This window comes from Triticum aestivum, chromosome 4D, assembly GCF_018294505.1.
Source record: "Triticum aestivum cultivar Chinese Spring chromosome 4D, IWGSC CS RefSeq v2.1, whole genome shotgun sequence".
Lineage (NCBI taxonomy): Eukaryota > Viridiplantae > Streptophyta > Magnoliopsida > Poales > Poaceae > Triticum > Triticum aestivum.
In genome coordinates, this window is record NC_057805.1 from 40,735,092 (window position 1) to 40,757,562 (window position 22,471).

A 22,471-nucleotide genomic window follows, 5' to 3' on the forward strand; every position below is an offset into this window, starting at 1 on the left:
TCGACGAAACAATTGGCAATCTACTTCTGTAAATAGAACATTGAAACCAAAATCAACTAGTCTAGATATGGAAAGAAGATTGTAGCCAAAAGATTCAACAAGCATAACATTTTGCATGGAGCTATTACTGGATATGGCCACCTTAACAAGCCTTGGAGTTATCTTCAAAAGTCACATACTTGCGGACCATCATTTTTAGCAAGCTCACGGAACATGTCTCTATCTCCGGTCATGTGATCGGTGCATCCACTATGAAGAATCCACTCTTTTCCTCTGGCCATGTAGTCTCAAAGATTTGCCATGAGGCTAAGATTTCTCATAGTCTTCTCATATTCAATATCAAATTCTTTGTCTTCGTCATAATAGTCATGCTCAACATCATCATCATGTATGGGATCATCACCTAGGGCAATGAATTCGTTAGTTTCATGATCATGACAATGTGCAAGTTTGTGAAGTCTAATGGTTTCCATTATGATGTTGCTAATGGTTCCAACATCACCTTTTAGCACGCATGAGATCACGAAGCTCAAATAGACATTCATCAAACTTAGGATCACTAGCGGTGATGCTAAACCTTACTGGCTTACTTATTTAAGATCGTATCACTCAATCCTAGGGGTGTTGATTCTACTTGGAGCACAAGTATTAAAGTACTCCCTCCGTCCCACGAAAATGGTCTAAAATTTGCCTAGATAGATTTGGATGTATCTAGACACTAAATAGCATCTAGATACATCAAAATTTTGACAAACCTCAGACAAGTTCCATAGGACAAAGGGGGTACTAAATATGTTCGCTAATAAATGAAAAATATACAGTTTTGTGTGTGTTTTCGGTTGTTAGATCAGTGGCATCTAACGCTGCACTCCAATTGCTTTGAGGTCAATCCTAGAAAGACAAGCTAAATGATACTAATTTTACAAACTGGTACGGTAATGTGTGGATAGTCTTAAAAAAGAATAGCAATCAACACCATCATCACCGACCTTCGCTCGATGGCTCTCCGCCTGGCGCCCCCGCTTCCTCCTCCACCTCCCAAGCCAGATTAGCCTTCTGAGGCTGTGTCACCCGCTGTTGGGTTTGGGTGTGTGTGTTTCTTAGGGATTGTTGAGCTATGCCCTCAGCAGAACCCATTTGTATTGTCTTATGCTACTTCTGTGTGTGCGTGTGTATGATGAACTTGTGTCGGATTTTGTGCTCTGGTGGTTTGCTTTACATATAAAGCAAGGCAAAAGCCTTTTCAGTAAAAGAATAATCATGTTCCTCGCTCCATCACACCATTGTACTTCTGGCTTCGTGTGAAGCCATCAAATGTAGAATTTGGGAACAGTTGAAACTGGTCCAGTAAGAAATTCGGGGACAATACACGGAGGCATCCCTTGCTCCATTATTAGAACAAGGGCACAACTTTGTAGCATGAAATTTAAACTAACATTCACAAAGCTGTCCAAACCATCAGCTAACTAACAATTCCATGCTCTTATCGTTATTCATGCACCAATCTAATCTAAACAAGATGACGAATCAATAAAAGTTTACTACTCCAGAGATGGTGATAGGAGAGTCAATCAACACCCGCTTTGCTTTTCCTTCGGAAACCAACTGTGGCAATGTGTTTGCTTCCTTTGGTGTAACACCTCCGACTGTCCATAGAGTACAATGTGGAAAATCATTTTCAGAGACAATAGCCTCACCATTTACCATTCCAAGATGTGCCCCGAGCGCAGCCATCTTGTCGTTGTAGAAGAATGCATTAAACGATACGGGGACTTTCTGGTTCAGGTAGACGCTGTAACTTGCAACTGCAGCTACACCATGGGCTCTTTTGTGGGCGAGGGTGACATGCACATTCATCAGGTTATCCTCTAATTTTATGCCGTTAAGAAAATTGTTGACATCAGTGTCGTTCTCTGCAACCTGTTCAGTTGTGAAATATGCACGATGTGATTAAAGTTACAGCAACGCTTCATATAATGAAATAACCTAAAAGCAGCGGTCACATAGAACAAGTCTATGCCTAAGGATCACCTGAGCTGAGCAAAGAATCTTACTTTGGAGACTAAACTTAGCATACAATTCTTACCTTCCGGACAAGGCCCAATATATCTGCCTGGGATAATGTCACAGCAGCAAAAATGATATTGCCGAACCTCCGCTTCGCAGTATCAGGTGTTTTGGTATCACCTTTTGCCACAGCCTTTAACTGTTCCACTACTTCTTTCGCAGCAACCTCAAAGGGAACCTAAACAAAATAAACATTATAACATAAAAAATCAAATACCATTGTCCTCATGGAACAAAAGCATCATCTTAATGTGCACCGAAATTGTAGCTCAAAGCCTTTTATGGTTTCAGACTTTTAGTAGGCAGAATTACTGCATGCTAGACAATAACTCCCTGATTAAAGCACATCACATAGCAATGTAAAGTCATCTCTACTGCTATTGCCAAATCAAAGATAAGTGTTAACATTAAGAGTGGGTCCCATTTCAAAATTGTGGCTGTAAAGAGAGTAATGAGGGTATTACCCCAATGGATGAGGTTGGTAGCCAAATGTGTCAGCGTAGGACCCCCAAAGTAAAGAGGTAGTTCAATTAATGATGTGTGAAAAAAAGTAGGTATATATTTATATTGTATATTTCACACTAAGTTGAGGGTTTGTGTGTCTTCTCTTGTAAGCCTTCTGTACTACATTGCCTACTTTGGCTTAAATAAACATAGCACGCCAAATCATAAAGTTAAACAGTGGCAACAGGGTAAAGTGAGTTTGGAAGGCTGATCTACCACAAACTTCTTTGTCTTGAGCTAAGCTTAGAAATTCTCTTTTATTATTAGTTTGTGACAAAACGACATGGGGTAGTGCAAAACCACAACCACCTATCCTTACTCACTATTTGGTAATTTATTGTTCTAATTGTCCACACGTTAAATTTTCTCAATCAACCAATAGTTTTCTGAAAAGAATACATACCTTCCATCAATGAATAAGCTAAGTCCCTCATCTAAGATACTTTTAACATCACCAGGCAATGGAGATCTGGAACAAAAGCCAAGTAAGAGTTCAGTACATAAATGTTATTTAACAACACAATTTTCCAGAACGCAGTATCATCACGACATGTTTCTCTGGTACATCTGTACCTAATAATGAAAGGAGGAACGCTTCCGTCAACCAATACTTTTTTGAACCCTTTTGCCCTCCCACGGAACACATAATTATCCACCAATGCCACCGGTAAGTCTTTTTTCTGCCCCTATCAGTCCTGGTTGTCGTGTTTTCCTTCATCCCCATCTCGCAGGCTCCACACCTCCTCGAAACGGTCACAGGCTCGGTGCGGTGTACGCAAGGCCGGATCCGGACGGCGCAAGCGGAGAGGGCCAGGTGCCGGAGGTCTCCGGCGTGCTGCGCTGCAGGGGAGTTCGGGAGGGGCGCCGGGTCGGGGTGAGCTGGAGAGGGCGGTACAGGGGCGAAGGCATCAGGCGCAGAGCAGTCCCGATGGCGGAGGTGTGGCCCTTGCGGCTAGTATGCGGCCGGCGCGGCAACAACGGCGGGTTCCTGGAGGCGGCGCTCAAGCAGGCCACATGGCGGGGGAGCCAGGGGCCAAGCGGCGCAGCGTGGGGCTGGCGGGAAGGAGAGCACCGAGGTGAGGGGTGAGGGAGACGGGTCCGGCAAGCCAGGGGTGAAAGCGGCGGCCGGCGATAGAGAGCCAGGCGGCCGCGCTCGCTGCGCGTCGTGGAAGATGAGAGATGAGCTGGGGAGATGTGGTGCGGTTTGGGAGGGTTCGCTCGTCTGGGTGTGCTGGGGCAGGATTGCCCTTGGGCCGTCCAATTGGTTTCAGCTAAGCGGCCCAAAAAATACTTGGACTTGGCCGGCCTTGCATAGAGCGATAAAGAAGTAGGGTAGGAACAGTCCGATGGGTTCTAGCCAACGTTTGCATGTAGTCGCCTCCCGGCGGCTCAGTTTGATAAATCATAAATATATGATGCTCCAACATGAGTAAAAGACAGGTTGCCTTTTAATCTCTGCTTTTACCATTCACTTTTTAGATTTGTTTCGGGCAAAATAAGAGATAAAAAGTTATCTGCGTATCTGGCTCTAAGTTTGTTTAGCAGTGGCACGCACTGGAATTTGTGCTATATTACCTGTTTGGACATACTTATCCACTATTATCTAATAATAAAAGTAGAACTGTTTCTCTCTTCGTTTGGGTGAATGTGTACTGGGTGGTCTGGCTGAAGCGGAGGGCAGTGGTGGCGCGTCTAACCGGGACGCACATTTTTTGTCTCCCGTTGCAGCACACGGGCATTTGTGCTAGTATATATTGAAAGGCTATAAACTTCTGGGTGTATAGCAAGTTATCTTTCTAAATATTCCCCGAGTGATAACAAGAAAACTGTTAAAAACATTACAGGAACATAGAAGGGCCTGGCTCAACAAACGAGATATTTTGGATAAGCAGTAAACAAATACAAAAGTGTATTGTCCAACAAACAGGACGTTCATAAAAGAGGAAAAGTATAAGAGCATAAGAAATGGGACAATATATATAAAAAAACAATGGTAGAAGCAGTACAAGAATATGTGAAAATCTCTTACCTATCTGGCTTCAGGAGAGGCGTCTTAACCAAGAAGCCGAAACGCTCATACAGATCGCTTTCGAATTCACTTCGACTCTGGAAGTGCATTTTTCCTGAATGTAACATTTGATAATATGGTACATTCCAGCAGGATCAGAAACAGTTAATCAGGAAAGGACATACCTTGCCCTCATAAAGGTTGTAAAACTTTAGCAAAACATAACCAGCATTCCATAATGCCTCGTCCAGATGTCCCTTTATACGTAGTCATAACATGTTAGACAATTTAAAATATATACAGCACTCACTATCTACAAGCTTGTGTAAAGCGTAAATATTGTGTACATCATGATTGACCCGTTGGAGCACACGAAACATGAAAACAGCAAGAGCTTCCAAAGAAAATGGATTTGTATCGGTGCCTGCAGTTTGAAGAAAAATTACAAAGCAACTCAGTGATCCTATCCAAGAATATAAGCACTTCGTAAATAGATATAGACAGTGAAGATGGGAATAACATTATAGAATCTAAATAATCTCCAAGCAAGGGGTTTTGCATTGACTTAGTAAATAATCTCCAAATAATTGCTTTCCTCTTGAGTTCTTCATAAAGTGGCAAAAGAAAAATGGAGCAAAATATAATGAAGCATACGTTACCTTCAGAATCAGGAATAACAGGAGCGGCAGCTGCTTTTGTGGTCCGGCATATATCCTCAATCTAGAATAAATAGACCATCAATTCCGTTCTTTCTAAACTGTAGCATGTGAAAGAAATAACATTGATAGGTATACTCGATCTAATTTGAAAGTAATCTTGCCTGCCGCCACACTTCCTCATTTGGTGCGTTTTTATTGGCGAGGGTTATTCTAAATGGTTCCTCTTTTCGCTTATCAGCAACCTTTTGCCAGTATCTTCCTGCAAGGGTAAACAGTTTATAAAAAGGTCAAAACAGCCTCACCCTAGAAGAGTAACTCTATACAATTAATCAGTTTGGCTGAAATATAGCACCTAAAATAGCAAACAGAATTGAACAACAGGTATACAGGTATACATTTATGCAGTACTCTACCAAAGTACCAATAGAACTGATGCTATAAATATATACTGCTAAAAGTACTATAAAATCATATTCCCTCAGTTTTCAAGAAACTGCATCTACAGCAGGATATTGACTATAATTTATCAGTACAGCAGCCTCCTATTGAGTAGAAATGTGGTCCTATTTTGGTCCTGCAAACTCCGGATCCATTTTTAGCAGGAAGAAACCCCTACCTCACCTGTTACACAGCCTAATGGTCCAGTGTCTCTAACATGTGAGTGAGTGAGTGAAAGCTTGTTTGTCCCCGTAATTATAAAAAATGTGTTCTGTTGTCCACTAATGATGACTTCCAAATTAGGGCCTTGCAACCAAATCAGAGTACCAAAAATAACCTATGCGCTTACGGATAATATTCATAATACATAATTACCAAATGTGGAAAGCACACTAGCGACAGAAAGTCTTTTGTCACTAGCGCAATGGAATATCATAATTCTCGAAAATAAGCTACATCAGGAAAAAAAAAATTTACCAGTTCTTTTTGTAACAAGGAATATATCAAACATTCAAAGTTGGGAAGAATTGCTACATGCTGCCAGAATAATCAAATTTGTATTCATCATTCTCATAAGCACATGTAAATTTGTATTCTATTTGCATCAGAAAATCTAAGAACAAGTGGACCGCCTCCACCGAACCCATGTGTTGGTCCTATGAACATAGCAACCAAAGAATACTGCCAAATGTTCCGTACCTCCAATAAGATCTCCTGTCATACAATGAAGAGGGCGATTATCACCAAGGCCACCAGGCATTTCCAATATTTCCTTACATAGAACAGACTTTGCACAACCAGGTATACCTGAAAGAAGAATAAACATGACGGAGAGCAAAACAATATAATGAGGACCAAGAGAACATAATGGCAATCAGAAAATCATAATACTGACAAAGGATATTTACTAGCTAGACAATTGCGGTATATCGACAATGATCTTAGAACCTGATCTGTCTGGTATATGCTTAGGCTCACGGGGTTTACAGGTTCAAGTCAAGCAACCCAAGGTGCCAGTTGGTCTGAGGCTTACAGTTAATATTGCTTAAGCAACCATCCGTTGAGAAGCTGCTTGCATGACTTAATTCTCTAGTTTATCAGGTTTATAAGCTGTAAGCTTGATAAGCTAATGTTTGAGAATTGAGAGAAGGCCAAGATACACTTAATAGGTTCGCAAATATTATGAGTGCTCACACAGGGTAAGAAAAATCCAGAACCAACAAATTTAGGACATATAATTAATTAAGCCTAAAGTTACCTGAAAACGATGGTCTCTAGACCTATGTTGGTAAAAATGAGATCCATGGGCACGAGCACCCAGGATATTTTTGTTTAAGGGAGAGCCCACCCGGGTGAGATACCAAAAATTATCTCCCAATATGATTCGAACCCTGGTCCGGCAGGGATGTGCCGTTGCGACCCTACCGCGGGATTATTGCCCAGTTCCGCTTTGGAAACTCATCTGCGAGATTGGGGGGTGCCAAAGTAAGTCAAGTTCTTCATATGGCTTGCCAGTCTTGATGGATGCTGGACTGACCAGCGTGGACAGAATCGAAGGTAGCAACATGCGCCTGTTTGCTTCCTCTGCTTGAAAACTACGCCCCACCTACTGGTTGACTGTCCCAAGGTGCATCAGACCTGGTTTGAGGTCCTATCCAGGGTGCGAGCTGTTAGTGATGTTTTTTGACCTTTTGTATTCAGTCTCTTGGCATTCTTCTGTAGCCTTTTGGCATTCTCATGTATGTGTATATATGTTGGCTTTGGCCTCCTAAATAATACAAGTTGCTATTCTCAACATGGTATTAGAGCTTTAGGTATTTTTTTTTTCGCACGCGCAACTCGTGCTCTCCCGATCCAATCTCCTACACACCCGCCGCGGTTGCTTTGTTTTCTGCCGGCCCGTGATTCTGCTGTTGCCTGTGTTCATCTCCAGCTACAGGAGCTTCACATCCAGCTGCTGTGTGGAATCCAGTGTTTCAGCGCTGTGTGTTGGATCCCATCAGACTTGGTCCCGATCGATCCAGCCGCTCGTTCCTCCTCCAAGGTCGTCTCCTGTTGCTCGCCCCATCCACGCCGCTGCTCTTCCGGCCGCCCGTCACCCCTCCGTCCGCGGCCGCCCGACGCCCTCCAGCTTCGGCCGCCCGGCGCCCCTCCGGCTTCGGCCGCCCGGCGCCCCTTCGTCCACGGCCGCCGGCGCCCCTCCGGCTTCGGCCGCCCGGCGCCCCTTCGTCCGCGGCCGCCTGGCGTCCCTCCGACTCCGACTGCTACCCACCACCGGCCCCTTCCGCTCGTCGCTGCCGGCGGCCCGTCCTGCCTCGCTCGTGGCTCCCTGCCGAGCTGGTGGTCCTGACGCGGGTCGTCGTCTCCACCCACCAGTCGCGAAGTCCGGCTGATTGAGGTCCCCTGCTGCTCGAGGTTCGACCTCTGCCGTGGGCCTTTTGTCTCCCTGGTCGGGTCGCTGCCACTGTTTTCTGCCTGATTGACTTTCGTCTGTGTGGATTGATTATATACTAAAAAAAGAGAAGAAAAAGACAGAAGAGGAGCATCATGTCTTCGACATCATTGGGCTATGTCGCCGTTCCATGTTGTCCGGTGATTTTTGATGGTGCTAACTATGCTGAGTTTGCCGCCTTTATGCGCATTCACCTGAGTGGCCTTCGTTTATGGGGAGTTCTTTCCGGCGAGGTTCCTTGTCCTCAGCGTCCAGTTCCTCCTGTGGCTTCTATTCCATCGCCACCTCCACCGGATCTTGGCGCAGATGCTTCTGATGATGATAGGGCTGCCGCCCGGGTTGCTGCTGATGATGCGGTCGCTGCTTATGACCAGCAGGTCGCGGTTTATTCGGATGCTCTTTCCATTTATCGTGACGATCTGACGGCTTATACTCAGTGGTGTGATGATGATGCTCGTGCTGCGGCTGTCCTTACTTCCAATGTTTTACCACAGTTTGCATCTGAGTTTATGGGCCTCGGTACTGTGTTTGAGATGTGGACTCATCTTCGTCAGCGCTATCAGCCCTCTGGTGATGCTCTCTACTTGTCTGTGGTACGTCAGGAGCATGCTCTTCAGCAGGGAGACTCCACTATTGATGAGTTCTACACTCAAAGTTCTGCTATCTGGCGCCAGCTTGACAACCTTCGCACTACTGTTTGTGGCACTTGCGCGTGTTGCCAGACTGTGAGGTCCGACTTGGAGTTTCAGCGTGTCTATGAGTTTCTGTCACGGCTCCGTGAAGAGTTTGAGCCTCGACGTGCTCAGTTGTTTGCTCGCGGTCGGTGTCTCAGCGCCCTTTTGATTTAGTACATTCAGATGTATGGGGCCCGGCTCCCTTCGCTTCCAAAGGGGGTCATCGATAATATATTATTTTTATAGATGGTTTCTCTTGCTACACTTGGCTTTACTTTATGTCTTCTCGTAGTGAGGTTCTCACTATTTATAAGCGTTTTGCTGCCATGGTTCACACTCAGTTCTCTACACCTATCTGTGTGTTCCGTGCTGATTCTGCTGGCGAGTATATCTCTAAAATGTTGCGTGGTTTTCTTGCCGAGCAGGGTACTATTGCTCAGTTCTCTTGTCCTGGTGCTCACGCTCAGAATGGCGTGGCTGAGCGCAAACATCGTCACCTTCTTGAGACAGCTCGTGCGATGATGATTGCCGCCTCTCTTCCGCCTCATTTTCGGGCTGAGGCTGTCTCTACTGCCACATATCTCATAAACATTCAACCTTCATCTGCTCTGCAGGGTGGTATTCCTTTTGAGCATCTTTTTTATCATTCTCCTGATTATTCAGCGCTTAGGTTGTTTGGTTGTGTTTGCTATGTTCTCCTGGCCCCACGAGAACGCACCAAACTGACGGCTCAGTCAGTCGAGTGTGTTTTTCTAGGCTACAGTGATGAGCATAAGGGTTATCGTTGTTGGGGTCCAGTTGGTCGTCGGATGCGTATTTCTCGGGACGTGACTTTTGATGAGTCTCGTCCATTCTACCCGCAACCATCCTCCTCGACTTTTTCAGTAGAGGATATCTCTTTTCTCGCATTTCTTGGAAAACCTCCCTCTGTGCCTAGTATTCCTATTCATCGTCCTACTGTTGCAGATCCTACGCCATCCTCTCCTACGGTTTCCTCTCCTCCCTCATCGCATGACTCTCCACCTTCATCACCGATATCTTCTCCTTCTCCACCTTCATCACCGATACCTTCCCCTTCTCCACCTTCATCATTGATACATTCCTCGTCTCAACCTGCAGTGGTTCCACCTCTTCCCTCCTTTCCTTTCCATTATACTCGTCGTCCACGTGTTGTGGATAAATCTACTGACGTGCCATCTACTTCTGGTGCGTCGTCCTCCTCATCCCAGCCGACTTATGGTCTTCGGGCTCGGTCGTGCCCTCCCCCTAACCGCTATTCTCCTAGTCGATATGATCTTTCGGCTGTACTTGAGCCTACCTCTTATCGCGATACTATTGTTCATCCTGAATGGCAGTTTGCGATGGCAGAGGAGCTTGCTGCTCTTGAGCGCACCGGCACGTGGGATCTTGTTTCTCTTCCTTCCGGTGTTCGTCCCATCACTTGTAAGTGGGTCTACAAAGTTAAGACTCGCTCCGATGGTTCTCTTGAGCGTTACAAAGCTCGTCTTGTGGCTCGTGGCTTTCAGCAGGAGCATGGTCGTGATTACGATGAGACTTTTGCTCCTGTAGCCCATATGACCACTATCCGCACACTTCTCGTTGTGGCTTCTATTCGCCATTGGCCTGTCTCTCAGCTTGATGTTAAGAATGCCTTTCTTAATGGTGAGTTGCGTGAGGAGGTTTATATGCAGCCACCACCCAGGTATTCTGTTCCTGATGGCATGGTATGCCGTCTTCGACGCTCTCTCTATGGCCTTAAGCAAGCCCCTCGTGCCTGGTTTGAGCGTTTTGCCTCTGTGGTGACCGCCGCTGGTTTTTCAGCGGGTGCTCATGATCCAGCGTTGTTTGTTCACCTTTCAGCTCATGGTCGGACTCTTCTTCTTCTATATGTTGATGACATGATCATCACTGGCGATGACCCTGAGTACATTGCCTTTGTCAAGGCCCGTCTCAGTGAGCAGTTTCTTATGTCCGATCTTGATCCTCTTCGTTACTTTCTTGGGATTGAGGTTTCCTCCACCTCTGATGGCTTTTTATTTCCCAAGAAAAGTATATCCAGGATCTTCTTACTCGTGCGGCTCTTAGTGATGAGCGCATTGTTGAGACTCCTATGGAGCTGAATGTTCACCTTCGCGCTTCTGATGGTGAGCCCTTGTCTGATCCAACATGTTACCGTCATCTTGTTGGGAGTCTTGTCTATCTCGCCGTCACTCGTCCAGATATCTCCTATCCTGTCCATACCTTGAGTCAGTTTGTTTCTTCTCCCACTTCGGTACACTATAGTCACCTTCTTCATGTTCTACGATATCTTCGTGGCACGATCTCTCACCGTCTCTTCTTTCCCCGCTCCAGCTCGTTACAGCTCCAGGCCTATTCGGATGCTACGTGGGCTAGTGATCCTATGGATCGCCGTTCACTTTTTGCTTACTGTGTTTTTCTTGGTGGTTCTCTCATTGCCTGGAAGACAAAGAAACAGACTGCAGTTTCCCGTTCGAGTGCAGAGGCTGAGTTGCGAGCTATGTCTCTTCTGACGGCAGAGGTGACTTGGTTAAGATGGTTACTGGAGGATTTTGGTGTTTCTGTTACTACACCTACCACCATCTTGTCAGATAGTACTGGTGCTATCAGTATTGCACGGGATCCCGTGAAACATGAGCTTACCAAGCATATTGGCGTTGATGCTTCTTATGTGCGCGCTGCTGTGCAGGATCATGTTGTTGCTCTTCAGTATGTGCCTTCTGAGTTACAGCTAGCAGACTTCTTCACGAAGGCCCAGACTAGAGCGCAACATAGATTTCACCTTTCCAAACTCAGTGTTGTGGATCCACCATGAGTTTGAGGGGGGGTGTTAGTGATGTCTTTTGACCTTTTGTATTCAGTCTCTTGGCATTCTCCTGTAGCCTTTTGGCATCCTCATGTATGTGTATATATGTTGGCTTTGGCCTCCTAAATAATACAAGTTGCTATTCTCAACACGAGCAACCTGCCGCCCTTAGGCGCCTGGTGAAGACTTCTTCGCTCACTCTACCAATCATTGGTGGCTTTATGCCCCGCAGCTACTTCTAAGCCTCGGAGGAAGGGCCTGGCATCCATTGCACTCATCCCTTGATGATGCGGAATCACAGGAGCGGCTGCACCTTTAACTGTGAGCAGCCAAGCCTCAACCGCCTACTTGAGCAAATCAAGGATGAAGCTATTGCCTGGGGTCGCGCAGGAGCTACAGAGTGTCTCCCCTGTACTTGGGCTGTCCACTAGCTTGGTGTTGCGTCGTAACCAGCATTTTTAGGCTTTAAAATAGTTCTTTCTATTCATTCGACCCAGTTGGTGTGGCACCTCAGTTTCTGGCTGAACGTCAGGTTCGACGCCCACCAAAAAAGTGTTAGACAAGTTATCTTCTTTTATTTTCAGGGGTTTTTTCCGCGAAGACCTGGATTAATTGAGGCATCGAATAGGTGCATTAAACAATGGCCACCTAGACCCTACTTGCAAGTTCTGAGCTCATGTTCAACATTCTATGTGTACAATGATCTATAGCTATTGGGAAAATCCAAATGAATCGAACGGTCTATCATCTGAAGCAGTATAATCTTCCCCCAACCTCACACACAAACAGCAAAAATACAGCATAGCAGTTAGGTCGATAGTTTAGACACTGCGGGCAAGAACGGTACGAAAGATTATCAAGTTTTTTAATCTTGAGAATATTAAAAACCAGTTATTCCAATGATTTGAAACAACTCAAGATGAAGAATGCTTATGAAACATAAACCTTAGAATCTGTTAAAAGAAAATAGAATTTACCAGGAAAGAAGACAATAAGGCCCTCAGTTTTGGAAACAGCATCGAGAGACGTTGTAGGACTACAAGGTGCTGTCCCACGTTCTGGCTGAAGATCATCCTCTCCATCTCTCAAATTTTCTGCTTGAACCAAGACACCAGCCGCCCCTACCAGATCCTGGTTAGCATATTGTTCAAGGAAAGGCTCTGCCTCATCAAGATACGCTGAGGACGAGAGTGGCTTATTGCCACACTTTCCTGTAATGTGGACAGCCCTGTTTTAGCAAACCAAATAAAAAATAAAATTAACATCTGTAGTTTGGTAACACAACACTTAAAACAATTCCTCCTATGAAGAGAAAGAAGTTAGTAATATACCATTGATCCAACAGTTTGGAAAGCTCTTTCTGTTTACGTGCTGATGTTCCCCAATTCTCCATGTGCCTATTAACACATTCAGGACCATTGATCAGAGGTAACACTGTTTGTATTCAATACAACAACACCAACCAAAACTTAATGTAGTCACAATCGACAACTCAGCTCAAATATTTCACATGGCTGAAACCTTCAAGCATCAAATCATCATTTGATGAAGAAAAATTCTTGAATAGCATAGAAGGGGACCCCAACATGGTAGCGACCTCGCTTACAGGTATTAACATTTCCTACTAATATGCATATCAACTAAGTAGATGTCTGGAGGATGCATTAGCTATGTTTCTGGCGTTACAAAAATTATGGGCAGAATAAAACTAAATCAAGACTAGTAACTACAATGCTCATCTGTTTCAGCCAACTGCAGAAGGAACTGTGGAAAGGTGAAGAACGAAAATTTGAGATCTGAATGCATGACATACCTCAGGTAATAAACTTGATATTCAGATGGGCCGTCTTCTTTGAAAAGGGTGGAGAGGCCATCCCGAATTAAAAAGGTCCTGATCTGTCAGGTAGCCATGTAAGAGAATTGTTAGAAGATACAGATACATATCCACCAGTTCAAACTTTTGTGGTTGCAGTCCTCTCCAGCATGCAAGAATAAAAAAGCCTCTAAAGAAAAGAAGTCCACACAGCTATGCCAAGCATATAAGCATTATAATGACAGTGTAATACTTATTTTACATGTGCATCGGATGTTAAAATGAAAGCAAGCAATCCAGAGTACTACCTCCGTCCTGCTTTATAAGTCCCCTTTGTATTTTGTGCCAAATTTTGACTAGAGACTTAACTTAAAAAATATTAATGCATGTCATCAAAAATTATATCACTGGATTCGTATTCGAACATAGTTTCCAATTATATTATTTTTTATGACATGCATTAATATTTTGTTAGTTAAATTTAAGGTCAAAATTTGGCACGGAATACAAAAGGGACTAATAAACCAGGACGGAGGTTGTAAACAGCATTGTACTCATACATCAAGAAGTGACCAACGAACACCTAAGCTCTAAAAGAAGCTGCAAACAATGACAATGAAGTACCTTATAATTCAGGAATTTTAGTTTGAGCATCAAACTTGAATCCTCACCAGCCAGACCATCCTGAGCTGACGAACTTGAATCCACGGCACCATCAATAATTTCCAGTGATGTGTTACTGTCTTTGGAAAGTTCAGCGCCCTTCTTATTGTTCGCCTTGAACAGGTTTATATATGAATAAAGAAACCTAACCATGAAACATTACGTCCGTCAAAAGTCACGCTGACTTATTTTATTGAAAAGAATTTTGAGTCACATCGTCCATCTTACCCCTGTACAGTGGCCATAACCCTTGATTTTTCCTAAAAATATACATGACCGATTAAATCTACTAAGAAATAATAAATCAAAAAAGGCAAACAAAAAAGGTACTGCTATGAATTAAGGTACACGAGATTGACTTTGCAATCGTACCTCATCTCTTGCTGACAACCTCTAAAAATAGAATCATCGCGCACATGGATAACCATCTTGTATGAAAGAATCAACATTTTGGTAATTCAAGTAACATTTGAAGACTGCACGGAAATGTCTCTGCTTCATCAAACGAAACATCTCCTGTAACAGTGCAGAAGAAATAAATTATCATGTTCTAGTTATTGGAAGCTGACATTTGCAGTTATAAAACATCTGCCATGTAAGTATGCCTGTTATCAACAGCAATTGTAAAAAGACTTATTCTTGGAATAGAACAAATAGAAACTACTAACCTGCAATTTCTTAGTTGCATAGTCTGTAGGATGTGCTTCCAAAAAGTAAGTGACAAGCGATTTATCAGCGTTTTGAGACTGAGCATCAAGACTACTGTTTCCAAACCAATCAGAGTGGTCTGGACACATTGAAGATCCGACATTTTCAAGAAGTGCTTTAATTTCTGTTCATGTAAAAGTAATAAGTTACAGCACCATAGAACCAATACAAAACTAATAAAAATCATGAAAAGGGTGAATACCACTTGACAACATTAAACAATACCTGCTTTTCATCTGACCTATTAGCGGCACATATTTCACGTAAACTTGGTCCTAAATCAGAGTCCACTGCATAGGAAAGTTACTTTGTACATCAACAATAAAAACTAATGTATTTACAGCTCCACAGCTCGACTGCATTGAGAATTATTTACTACTCCCTTCGTCCCAAAATGTAAGGCACCTAAAAATTAGTCAAAAGTCAAATCTTACTAACTTTGACCAGATATTTAGGAAAAAATATTTACATCTACAATATTGAATGGACACATTAAGAAAATATACTTTATGGTGAACCTATTGATATTGAATGAACCTATTGACATTAAGAAAATATACTCCCGAGTGGAGGGGAGCAGCAACTGCTGCTGTATGCGGCGGAGGAGCAGCAGCCTACTGCGCGGGGCGAGCTACTGGGGGAACCCCCTGCTGCTGCTAATGGGGCGAGCTGCTGGACGGAGGATGGAGTCGCGGGAGGAAGAAGGGCAGCGAAGCGATCGATCGATCCGATCGTGTTTTGAATCTAAGGGGATTTTCGAAAGATTTGAATAGCAGAGCTTTTTTTGTAAATTGACATATGTGAATGGGCCACGACAACAAACTGGGGCCAGAGGGAGTAGCTCCAATTGAACAGGAAACTTATTATCGAGATGAAAACTTATTTGAGATCGTTTGCAAACAAAGAGAAACTCTCTTGTATGGCTCATCTATTTCACTCAAATAGCAAGGGGATGTCATTTACTAGCTTACCTCCATGTAATGGAGCCTGTGAGAGGCTTCTCAAGACTTCTTTCATTTGATCTGAACTTTGATGACTAACAATACGGGCAACCAGACCTTCAAGTATCTCACCCTGTACCTTTAAATGATCCTTGGACCCTAAACGAAGAGAGACATAAAAAAATATTATAACAGCAGTGAGAGTGTAAGACAACTAATGGAAAATTACCGTGGGGGTCTCCCCTACGGTTTGCTGGTCAAAAAAAAAAAAGATAGTGTAAGACAACAATTATTATTCGAGATAGACTTACCTGGTACAGATATATCAGCTATTTTGTCAAGGGCTTCGCAAACTGGTGTGGCAGTCCCCACTTCACACAATGCATCATAGGCAACGAAAAAAGAAGTGGCAGATTTCCTTGCAAAGATGTAAACAGAAAGAATAAGAATATTAAGACAAGAACCAGCAGTGTACAGATGCGCACTTTTGAGGGTACCGAAACAATGACTCCAACAGATGAATGACATGATTGCATAGACACTAAAAATATAGCAGTTGAACAATGTCTATCAGTATGTACAGTGTAAAATAACTTCACAGCTACAATAGTCTATACCCCAAAAAGATGCATGCCAATGTAAAGAGTAGTTGACGGTACATGGGAGAAGAAGTTCAATAAATTTACGAGCATTGGCATAGATGAGCGTATGATTCGTGTCGAAGCAACAATCCATTGTAATAATAAACTAAAAAACTGACAAGACAGGAAACATTGAGCTTGAGTTACGAAAACACCAAAAGATTTCAAAACATGAGAAGAAAAGTCAAAATTGGCATTTGTATCATCAGAAGGTGTTCCGTGAAATGCTCATACACAAGAATTATAACTAAATAATTTAGTCTGGATTACTGGCAACGGACACTTACCCTCATGGTGCATCTTGTATCAAACAGCTTCAGAATGGAAACTTATATCAAGCAAGGCAGTCAAATACTTTAGCAAAGGAATTTTCTTAACATAAAGTTGTCAGATGGGCCACCTTGTGGAAAATAGCCAGACATGATTTGTCGATAGGCGCCATTTTCGACAAAAGGCAATCACGTCTGGAGTAGAATAGAACTTTGGTTTGCCATGACCCAACTCTGTTACAGCTGTAACCACGGCTGCATAAAGATATAAATATGCATTCAAAAGAGATGTTAAAGAAGTACTGCCAAGAATGGTAAAAATTCATGGACTGAAAAATGGTGGCATAATTATATGGGTAAAGCAAGCAAGACAAATACCAGGATAATGATGAAGGCTGAATAACATGAGCAGAAAAAGGATTGTGCTGCTTCTTTTCTTCAGTCTTTATAACACCCCAAATAGAACCATGCTACTAAGTGAATGCAAAGAGTGAAATTTCAAGTATATCAATGGAAGCTTCTTACAGTTGTTAGTTTCCTGAAATCATAAAAAAAAATCTACTCCAATGGTTTTAGTTTATACGTTATATCAGCAGTTGTGGCAATCTTATCACAAAATGATAATTGTATCTGTGTAAATGAAACCCGGTTTTACCCCCAATAATATTTGACCCTTTTACTATTCTTATAAACATCACTCATCCACTATCAAGTGCAGAAACAGTTATGCGTCATACATTTGAAGTTATAACTAGAAAACACTACTTCAGTAATGAATATCGATGAATAAAGTATATGGAGAGCACAATTTACATGAATCAGGGGAATTGACAATTTACAAGAATCCAGGGAATTTAGATGAATCAGGGGAGGGGGAGGGAGAGTACCATAATCATCCTTTGGCCTTTGCCCATGGTCTCCTAATTCAGCCGTTACAAGCTCCATTGAAATGTTTATCCGGTTTTTCTGGAAGCATATAACATGGGCAAAATCAGGAATCTTAAGAAAACTGCTGAGAAGTAGAAATGCGAACGATGAAATCCCTAAGAATAAACTGAACATTCTCGATGAGTGTCTAATTCCAGTAAACTATGTATCAAAGGAAGATTAAACAGCACAGCTACAATGGTGATTTCTAATGTGTTTGTTACCTAATACTCCCACCTTTTCATTTTCTAAAACGCATTTTGGTTAAGCATGGGGATAAAGGTGGCCATGATACCAAGAGAGCGATAGAGAAATGACCATGGTACCCATGATTTAACGGCTTGGGAATCAGAGAAATTACTTAGTGTGTGTGTATTTATCATAAATATAGACTATTTTAGTACATTAATTACTCATATGAGATCTTAAGCTACTTAGTTCGAGGCTCTGTCAAATTAAGAACTATACTGTAAATAGAAGCAGTGAAATATAAAATGGAAAATAATATTCTCCTTAGGTGAAGGTTCTGCATCATTACTATATGTTTATAAGTACTCAATACATCAACTATCAAGTACCTAAAGATCCCGAGACAACAAACACAAAAATATGAAAATACAATAGTCCAAAGGCGTGTATCTCTTGAGGAAAGTTGCCCTGGGCATGGAATACCTGGAGATAATCATTAAATTCGGCTTGCATTTGAGGAGCTTCCTTTCCCCAAGCTTCATGAAACATACGGTCCAGGACAAAAACGCCCACAGCAGTGTAGCTATAAGCAGGAAAAACACTTCAGTTAAATAACTCAACAAACATCAAGACAAACTAGCAGAACCTACATATTTCCAAAGCTATTCTTGGAATATGCTCCATGGTGACCAGCATACATGAATAGAGATCCTGAATGCTTCAGCGTAACCTGAACAAAAGCTTATCTTTGTAGGGTAAACCCGTTTTAACCATCATTATAAGTAATTAGCTAAGATAAAATCAGTAAATAATCAAAAGGCGATAAAAAAAGATACTCCCTCCGTTTTATTTACTTCACATTCTGGGTTTAGTCAAAGTCAAACTTTGTACAGTTTAACCAAGAATGTAAGAAAAATAATCAACATTTATAATACCAAATGCATATAATAAGAAAATATACTTTATTAAGATTATAATACAGTAGATTTTATATCATGGATGTTGATATTTTTTCCAACATATTTGGCCAAACCTTACAAATTTTGACTTTGACTAAACCCAGAACGCAAAGTAATTGTGAATGGAGAGAGTATCAAATATACCTCCATGGTAGCAAAGCCACGCGACACCATCTCAATCATCTGTTTTCTTGTCTGCCATCACAAAAATGGGGGTAAGGTTCCCACTAAAAGTTTTGAGTTACAACTCCATTCAGTAAATGTGAGTAATAACCCCCCATAGTACTATAGCCAATTCATTAAATATTTCTACAATAAGATATCAACAGCTAAAAAGTAGAGCGCACACTGCGTAGCAGCTAATTTCATTAGAATTACTCAAGGACAAAAAATCTCATCAATACAATGGTAACCTACAGCAATTAAGCAATGGATGATTTAGAAACTAAGCCTGGATTTAGCCATGTGGTGTACTATGATAGTCTAGCTAATCTAACTTGCCAAACAGAGTAGAACAATGTAGAGTAGTTGACTTTTGATACATTCTTTTTTCACAACTTTGAAAATAAGCATAGCAACGTGGCCCCAGCAAATTAAGGTAATCAAAATATTGAAACAGCAAACACAACTCACAATATGGTAACTTCCACATGTATTGTCTGATCAGAATCACCAAATTAATCATGGGGGAAAACTACCGATAGTTGCTCAGGAAACACTTGGGATTGTTTATCACAAGGTGATGGAAGCAAGGAGCAATTCACGCACCTCTTGATCGGACTTCTCGTTCTCAAATTTGGGGTAGAAAGCAGCCCTGATGTGCGCCTCCGCAAACGTGTTATTGTCCATGGCGAAGTTCGTGCCCTCCGTGAACAACCTCGATGCGCCACCCTGCTCAGCCGCCACCTCCGAGGACCAGAGGGTGGCCCAGGTTCTTAAATCAAATTTTTGAAGTGTTAATTTTTTACAGCCTAAGTGGCATGTATAATTGATTATAGCATCAATCATATAGTAGTAATTGTACAATATATAAAGGTATAATGCAGATTTTTTTAGCATAACATCATAAATTCATAGAATTGATAATAACATCAACAACTGTTCAACATATCAAAGCGGGAAACATCTGAAAAACAGAGAGGCTGCAAAAAAAATGATAAGGAAGCTTACAGATTACATAACTTTCTGGATGCATCAGAAAGTAGTGATGATGCCGTCATCCTGAACTAGCCAGACGAATTCCCTTTCACTGAATGTGCATTTGCTGTGCCTCAAGAGCTGGTTTGCACTTTGCGACGTGCAAGCTTCAACTTTTCCTTTCCAATTCAGGGGGGATTTGATTTTTTGCCACCCTTTACTTTGGACTTTGACAATCTGCCACTAGTTAGATTGTAATTGATCTGGTGACACTTATTTCATTGGACTTTCATCTTTTGCCACTTTTCAACACAAAAATAATCTATGGAAATAATAGACAAACTAAGTACACAAAATAGAGGACCATTGTACCCATGCAGCGGCGGCAGCACCAACATGCAGCATCTACAGCGGCGGCGCTCAAGCAGATGCACGCAGCGGCGGCGGCGGCAGCACAAGCAGCAGCGGTGGCAGCACTAAAGCAGCAGCAGCAACGCGGAGCCAACAGCAGAAGCAACGCAGAACAAGCGGCGGCACCGTTCCTCGCGCGCACTCCGGCGGACGAGGACGAGCCCCAGTCACGTAACCCTAGGGGCGGAAGAGGGGGCGGGAGAGAGAACCTCACCTTCCTCGTCGGGATCCAGCCGCCGCCGCTCAGGGCTGCCGCCGTCCAAAGCAGCGAGCGCAATTCGCGGTCGTCGCCGTCTCCTTTTGGTAGAGGTGGATCGGAGGGGTTTTCAGCGGGTTTTCCTCGCGTGGCCCAGAATCCTCGCAAATCCTGGTTGGCCCATTTGGTACGCGGGGTTTCGACGGCCCAACCCCATCCATCCGATCCCCTCCTATGCCCTCCTTTCCACGCAGTTCAGTTTCTAAAAAAAAAAGTCCACACGGTTCAGAGCCCTCTAGGGTGAGTCACGGATTTGGGAGGAGACGAAGGGTGTTTGGATTATGGCCAAAGTGCACCTTATCAAAATTTTGGTTATGACCCAAAGATTGGTCTTTGTTTGAATGGTTGCCAATTTTTTGGCATGCCAATGAACTCTAGCCAACTCTAATTCATTTTTCTTGCCAATGTTGGCCAAATCATAGGCAACCAAAATTTCGGCTAGCCAATGTTTTGATGGGGCAATCTTGGGCACAAACCAAACACACCCGAAGCCCCCGCCTGCCGCCTGCTCACCGCGTCGCCCACCCGACTCTCCTCGACACGCCGTCGGCCGATGCCTTGACTCCAGCGTACTGGCCTTCTCCCCGGCGGTAAGTCCACCCACTCCCCTCCTTCCCCTCATTGTCTAGGTTTCTTCCATCCGCCCACCCATGGCTGCCGTCTCGTCCTCCCTGGCGAGCTCGCCTAGCACGCCGTCTCCGAGGACACCAAGGCTGTGACCAAGTTCACCTCGTCCTATATGGCTAGATAGACTTTGTGTGTTTTATCTGTAGTTAGCTGCTGGATTGTGCCCTGACTTGATTTTGTCTTTGCAATGGAACAACACAGACATGTAATTTCTAGTATGAAGAAAGACATGTTGCTGCTTGGATGTTGGACGTGTTCTGATGGTTTGATTAATGTTTTTTGAATGCTTGCTAATGTTGTTGGTTGTTGTAGAAGACTAGAATAGGCCGTGCAACACAATTGCATTGATCGGTGCATAGGGCATGTATATATAATGTACAGGATAGGGCCACAACCTCAACTATACAGGAGAACTAGGAGGTGGGCCCAAGACACAATATACATGCACACAATATATTCAACACCCCCCTCCCCGGCAGTCGAAGCGTCGCCAGAGACGCAGAGACTGGAACGAAACTCCTCGAAGGTGGAAGTAGGCAGTCCCTTAATCATCACATCGACGAACTGTTGTGCTGTCGGAACATGGAGAACCCGAATGCGTCCAAGGGCCACCTGTTCGCGCACAAAGTGAATGTCCGTCTCAATGTGCTTGGTCCGGCGATGATGAATAGGGTTGGCGGAATGGTACACCGCAGGGACGTTGGAATAGTAGACAACCGTAGCCTGGGAGACATCATGATGCAACTCCTGAAGTAGTTGTCATAGCCAGGTGCACTCGGCGATTGCGTTAGCCACTGCTCGGTACTCGGCCTCCGCGCTGGAGCGCGAAACTGTGGGTTGTCGCTTGGACGACCACGAGACGAGGGAAGGACCGAGGTAGATGCAGTAGCCAGAGGTGGAGTGACGTGTGTCAGGGCAGCCAGCCCAATCAGCATCGGAATAAGCCACCATCTCCAGAGAAGCGGACGTCGTGAGAGTGAGTCCAAGAGACATCGTGCCACGGATGTATCGGAGAATCCGTTTGATGAGTGTCCAATGAGAGTCACGAGGGGCATGCATGTGGAGACACACTTGCTGAACAGCATACTGTAGATCTGGACGGGTGAGTGTCAGATACTGAAGAGCACCGACGATGGACCAGTAGAACGGAGCATCCGACGCGGGCGAGCCCTCGAGAGCAAAAACCTTGGCCTTCGTGTCAACAGGAGTAGCGATAGGGTGACAATTGAGCATGCTGGCACGCTCAAGTTGAAGGAAATATGCTCTAGAGGCAATATTAAAGCTGTTATTTATATTTCCTTATA

At 43.5% G+C, this 22,471-nt stretch overlaps 1 pseudogene; it reads right to left on the minus strand.

The window, feature by feature from the left end:
* Positions 1–1,355: 1,355 nt before the first annotated feature.
* LOC123096032 (tRNA ligase 1-like) lies at positions 1,356–20,663 on the minus strand (annotated as a pseudogene).
* Positions 20,664–22,471: the final 1,808 nt, after the last annotated feature.